Below are 7,155 nucleotides of genomic sequence, written 5' to 3'. Positions count from 1 at the left end.
TAGGTTTTTTTCTTTTCAGCACTTTGAGCATATCATGCCACTCTCTTCTGGCCTGCAGAGTTTCTTCTGAAAAGTCAGCTGATAGCCTTATGGGGTTTCCCTTGTGTATAACTAGTTGCTTCTTTCTTGCTGCTTTTAAGATTCTTTCCTTATCTTTAAACTGTGATATTTTAATTATGTGTCTTGGAGTGGACCTTCTTGGGTTCATCTCGTTTGAGGCTTCCTGTGATTCCTAGACCGAAATGTCCATTTTCTTCCTCAGGTTAGGGACGTTTTCAGCTATTATTTTTTTCCAATAAATTTTTCATCACTTTCTGTCTTCTCCCTCTAGGACCCCTATAATGCAAATGTTAGTACATTTGATGTTGTCCCAGAGAACCCTTAACCTATCCTCATTTTTTTAAAGAAAATATTTTCTCCTATTTGCTGTTTAGCTTGGGTGTTTCCATTAGTCTGTTTTTCAGATTGCTGAATTGTTCTACATCCTCTAATCTGCTGTTGATTCCTAGTATTTTTTTTCTTCCTTGTATTTTTCATATCAATTATTGTATATTTCATATCAGTTATTATATTCTTCAACTGTGGTTCTTTTTTATATTTCCAAATTGTTGAAAATTCTTGTTCTTTCTTAAAAGAAGTTGTTGATATTCTCACTGAATTCATCCATTCTTTAGTCTGGTGAATATCTTTATGACCATTACTTTGGTTTTTTTTGGTGGGGGGTCTTTTTGTTTTGAGTATAGCTAACACACAATGTTATATTAGTTTCAAGTGTATAACATAGTAATATGACAACTTTTACATTATACTATGTTCACCACAGTGTAGCTACCGTCTGTCCTGTTACATCACTACTACAATATCATTGACTATATTTCCTTTGCTGTGACTTTATTGTCATAACTTAATCATTCCATAATAGGAAGCCTATATTTCCCTCTTCCTTCACCCATTTTGTACAACCCCCTTCCCCCCACACAACCATTCATTTGTTCACTGTATTTATAGGTCTGATTCTGCATTTTGCTTATCTACTCATTTTTTTTGTATTCCATTTATGAGTGGACTCATATGGTATTTGTCTTTCTCTGTTTATTTCACTATACATGTACACACACATGCACACACACACCCACACATTTTCCTTATCCATTCATCTATTGATGGATACCTAGGTCACTTCCATATCATGGCTATTGTAAAAAAAATAAAATAAAATGTTGCAATAGACATAGGGGTGCATTTATCTTTTCAAATTAGTGTCTTCATTTTCTTTGGGTAAATACCCAGTAGTGGAATTATTGGATCATATGGTATTTCTACTTTTAACTCTTTGAGGAACCTCTAAACTGTTTTCCGCAAAGTCTGCACAAATTTACATTCCCGCCAACAGTGCATGAAGGGTCCCTTTTCTCCACATCCTCACCATGTTTATTTCTCATCATTAAATTTTAGTCATCCTAAGTAGTATAAAGTGATATCTCATTATGGTTTTGATTTGCATTTTTCTGATGATTAGTGATGTTGAGCATCTTTTCATGTGTCTGTTGGCCATCTGTAATATCTTCTTTAGAAAAATGTCTATTCATGTCTTCTGCCCATTTTTTAAATTGAAGTGTTTGGCATTGAGTTGTATAAGCTCTTTATATATTTTGGATACTAACTCCTTATTGGATATATCACTTGCAAATATCTTCTCCCATTCAGTAGATTGTCTTTTTGTTTTGTTCTGTGGAGATTTCTATTTTGATGTAGTCCAATAGTTTATTTTTACTTTTGTTTCCCTTGCCTTATGAGACATATCTAGAAAAATGTTGCTATAGCTGTTAGAGCTATTACTACCTGTGCTCTCTCCTAGGAATATTATGGTTTCAGGTCTCACATTTAAGTTTTTAATCCATTTTGAGTTTATTTTTGTGTATGGTATTAGAAAGTGAACCAGTTTCATTTTTTTACATGTAGCTGTCCAGTTTTCCCAACGTCATTTATTGAAGAGAGTGTCTCTTCCCACTGTGTAGTCATGCCTCCTTTGTATGACAATTACTTAGAACTATTTACCAGGTACATTGCTTTGTTTTGTTTAGTTATTTTTCTGAGGTTTTGTCTTGTTCTTTGGAATATATTTCTCTGTATCTTCATTTTATTTGACTTTCTGTGTTTGTAACTATGAATTGGGTAGGATAGCTACTTCTCCTAAATTTAAAGGAATGGCCTTATGTAGAGTCTCTCCCTTTGTAGGCTGCATGAACTTGGAGTCATTGGTTGGCTGATTGGAGCTGTAGCAGGCAAGGGCTGGGGGTCATGGGGCACTCCAAATAAAACCACCCTCATGGGGTCCTGGAACTCAAGTAGATGTGGAGCAGGGGTTCTTCATGCAGCTGAAGCTGAAGTGGGTTCAGGATGGAGGGTCAGTGTTCTACACAACGGGTACCCTGGTGGGATGGCTGGAACCAAAGTGGATTTGGGCTGGGATATTTTCACATTTGACTGAAGATTGCAATTTAGTATCTCACCAGTGTGAAAATGTTTCCTGTGAAATGCCAAAGAGTAAATATTTTATGCTTTATAAATTTGCTAATAGGCAAATTCAAGAATATTATATAAATACTTACTTACACAATGAGGAAAAATATTTGCCCTAAATTTTTATTGATGGTGTTCAAATAATAAAAATAATTGAATAACACCTTCTTTGGTAATATAGGTTTATGAATGTGAAAAATTGATTTTTTTTTGAGATAACGTTCATTTAATGGAGGTTCAAAGTTAGTGTTCCCTATCACGAAATTTATTGCAAATATTCATCTGTAAAAATCATTCTTAGGTTGTAGGTCATATAAAATATGCCAGTCAATGAATCAGATTTGGCCTAAGTCCATAGTTTCCCCCATCCACAGTAAGAAGTATATTCTCTACATTCCTTCTTTTAGCCAAAATGCTGAGTGCTTTCTCAGCTACTAAATTAAAAGACTCTTAGTGGTAAGCACAGTATATTTATAAGTGGTAATGATAACGGTAGAAAGGACTCAGGTGGAATTTTTGGTAGAATACTTCAGTGGGAATTTTTCAACTTTAGAAAAGATTTTAAGCCTTTTGTCTTATAGCTTTCATTTTTTCTATTAAAACTATTTCCTAGAAATTGTGTGATAGAAGTAGCTACATAGGATAAGAATTGAAAAATATATTCTTTGAACATTTTGAGAAAAATGGATGTTTTACAGTATTTTTTTATGAAATATACTTCTAGATGTAGAATTCACATCTTATTGGTCATAAAGAACAACAATGAAAACAAAAAGCTCTCAATTTAAAAATGGGAGGTCTAACTAAGAATCCAAAGATGTTTTAAATTATCAAGGGTCACAGTCCTATTTGGGTGTAATAGGACTTTATTCTCTAAAATGTGGAAGTGCTTTAAATATATTTTGAATTAACTTTGGAATCAGAGAATTATTCATTCATAGTTTGTTTCTGATTTACTAGCTTCATGACATTCTCAAAGCATAGAGCCCATGCAAGTCTCATTTTAATCGTCTATTAACTAAAAATTAGAATATTTCTTTTATAGAATCATTTTATGGGAAAATTAGTATATTGTTCATGGAAAAACTACATACAGTAGGCAATATACTCTTTTTTTCTACTTTCCCTTTGAAATATATTCCAACACATTGTTCTGTTAATATAGTACGAGAGGGTATATATACGAGAGGGTAAAATTAATACTTATCATGGACATAGACAAATCTTAATATTTATAATTAAAATAGCAACATAATGAGAGACATAGATTTTTTTTTACTTTATACTGTTTTATCTCAATTTTCTCAGCCATAAGAAGGAGCAATACTATATGCTAATCAGTGTTGTTACGAAGTTGAGAATATAAATTTCTTCATACACTAAAAAGTATCTAATGAAAATATAACTATTACCTGGAAATTACATGATTAAACTATAGTTAGTTTTGGATTTACATTTTGATTTTCAAATTAGGTTGTGGTAGGGTTTTTCTCCCTTAACACTTAGGTGATTCCTCACACACAAAAAATTAACTCCTAAATGTTAATGATAAAGATTAGTTATTTAATGTGGTGGAAATAGATCCCTAAAATTCAAATTAAATTTCAGCATCCAGCTTTACAAAAATGCAAGTCACAGGAAACAGTTTTGTGCATGTAGATAGAGCGAGCAACCTTATGGCTTTGCATGACTTAAATTCTAGAATTCCATTACTCCCCTTTATTTCTTCCCAATCCAGTATCTGGTGACATTTTTTTTCACATCTAAATTTATATATGATAAATAAATCCACAGAATATTTTATGAGATTTAGCCTCAAATCAAACAGAAATGAGACTAACTCTCATAATATATTCTATGGATATATATCACTCAGAGTGACACCCAAACAACGCCCCAGATAAGCAAAGCTCCAGAATCTTAAATAAACACAAACATATAAGTGTGAATGATATTTGAAGGAAGCTGCAGTACTTTGAATGGCTTACAATGACCCATATGACCTTTGTCCTGCACATCTACCATCACCACCACCTCTCTGATCTTGACTCCCACTACTCTTTCAGGCACAAGATTCCACTTTATTTACTCTGGTCTCTTTCCCCAAACATGTGAGTCATCCTCCTCCTTTGCTCCAAGTGTACCCTCTGCCTGAATGATATTCCTTAAATATATACATGGCTACCTCACTCACTGCCTTTGAGACTTCGTCCAAACATTGCCTTCTCAACGAGGCTCATCTTCACTCCTTATTTGAAATTGCGTCTCTTCAACTACCAATGTTTGTGATCCTTCTCCTACTTTACTTTTTCCCATGATATTTGTTGCTAGCTTGCAAGTAGATTTCTTTTAATCTATTGTCAGCCGCTCTCTGTGAGAATGTATTTTTGCTAGAAATCTTTCCTCTGCTTTGTTTACTTCTTTCTCCCAAGCACCAAAAGAAGTGCCTAGCATGTATTTATTGAATAAATTATTAAATAAAACATGGAAAATTCATTTATGAGAGGCATTTTGGGTTTGTTTCCTTGTCATTGATTTCATAATATCATTCTCTTCCGTCCTTTCCCTTTGCTGTGTTGTGTTTTGGTTTTGTTTTAAAGGGTTTATATCCCGGGTTCCAGATTTGGGATAAAAATACTACTACATCTTTCTCCTTTTTAAGTGTTCTATCACTTATTACTGTAACCCTTTACTGGGAAAGAATATCACCCAAGCCTCTTAAGAGGAGTTGAAATCTGAAATCCATAAGGTTGCAGAATATTTGTTAAATCAATATAGACTTTCTGGGTGTCTTGGTATCTTAATACTCTAAGGTAGTGGTTAGTTTTGTATGTTAATTTGGACCACAGGGTGCCCAGATATTTCATGAAAACATTATTCTGGTTGCTTCTGTGAGGGTGCTTTTGAATAAAACTAACATTTAAATCGGTAGTCTGAGTAAATAAATTGCCCTACCTAGTATAGAAGGGCCTCATGAATGAAATAAGTCAAAGGGCTAAATAGACCAAAAGCTGATGCTCTGCCAATAAGAAAGAAGTCCCCTTGCTTGACTGCCTTTGAACTGGATTTTTTGTTTCTTTTTTCCCATGCCTTTGGAGTAGGAGGAAACTCCTCCTGATTGACTGACTGACTTGAACCCAGACATCAGTTTGTTTTTTTCCTCTGTCTTCAGTGTCATCCTGAAACATTGACTCTTCCTGAGGCATGAGCCCGCTGGCTTTCAAACTGGAACTACATTATATGTACATATCCTCTTGGTTCTGTTTCTCTGGAGAACCCTGACTAATATACATCATAATATTCAAGAACCTGTATCTGATCAAGAAAGAAAAAAAAGAAAAAATAGTTTACATTACAGTGTATGAAATTTAGGGTAAGATGGTAAGTGAAAACTGACCTGCTTAGGAGTCTCCAGATGAATTAAGAAGGATAATTTTGAGACAGTCTCAAAATACAATTTCACAAATCAGAGCATACCACTCTCTGTGCATTGATTTAGAAAATAGTTCAATGTTAGGAGGGTGAATCACATCACCTTGTGTGTAGCCATGTCCAAATAGCCCATCTTTCCACTTCCCCATATAGACTGGCATTTTGGAGACACTGGATTCCGTTTCTCTGCTACAGAAGAGAATATGGTTCAAGCTGAAGCATCACAATCACTCTGTATCACGGATGTGATGTTGCACAGATTCTGCTTGAGAGTTATGAAAGCAGTAAGATCTAAAATATTAATAAATTCTGTGCAGAAGAATTCCACATAAGTGGTATAGACACTTGTCCTCGAGGAAGTGAAGCATGGATTCCTACTTTTTTTTTNAGCAGTAAGATCTAAAATATTAATAAATTCTGTGAGAAGAATTCCACATAAGTGGTATAGACACTTGTCCTCGAGGAAGTGAAGCATGGATTCCTACTTTTTTTTTTTTTTTAAGAGAGAGGGAGAGAGACAGAAAGAATCTTAAGCAGGCTCCACACCCAACATGGAGCCTGACCCTGGGCCCAATCTCACAACCCTGAGATCATGCCTTGAGCTGAAATCAAGAGTTGGGTGCTTAACCGACTGAGTCACCCAAGCACTCCATAAATTCCTACTTCTTTTTTTTTTTTTTAAAGATTTTATTTATCCATTTGACACAGAGAGAGAGCCAGCAAGAGAGGGAACACAAGCAGGGGGAGTGGGAGAGGAAGAAGCAGGCTCCCAGCATAGGAGCCTGATGTGGGGCTCGATCCCAGAATGCTGGGATCGAGCATTNTGGAGCCTGACACTGGGCCCAATCTCACAACCCTGAGATCATGCCTTGAGCTGAAATCAAGAGTTGGGTGCTTAACCAACTGAGTCACCCAAGCACTCCATAAATTCCTACTTCTTTTTTTTTTAAGATTTTATTTATCCATTTGACAGAGAGAGAGACAGCCAGCAAGAGAAGGAACACAAGCAGGGGGAGTGGGAAAGGGAGAAACAGGCTCCCAGCATAGGAGCCTGATGTGGGGCTCGATCCCAGAACGCTGGGATCACGCCTGGAGCCAAAGGCAGAGGCTTAAAGACTGAGCCACCCAGGCGCCCCCATAAATTCCTACTTCTTTTTTTTTTTTTTAAACATTTTGCACTTTTTTTTTTTAAAGATTTTA

This window comes from Ailuropoda melanoleuca, chromosome 19 (assembly GCF_002007445.2).
Source record: "Ailuropoda melanoleuca isolate Jingjing chromosome 19, ASM200744v2, whole genome shotgun sequence".
NCBI lineage: Eukaryota > Metazoa > Chordata > Mammalia > Carnivora > Ursidae > Ailuropoda > Ailuropoda melanoleuca.
The sequence above is the reverse complement of the archived record's forward strand: the minus strand, read 5'-3'. Positions refer to the sequence as shown.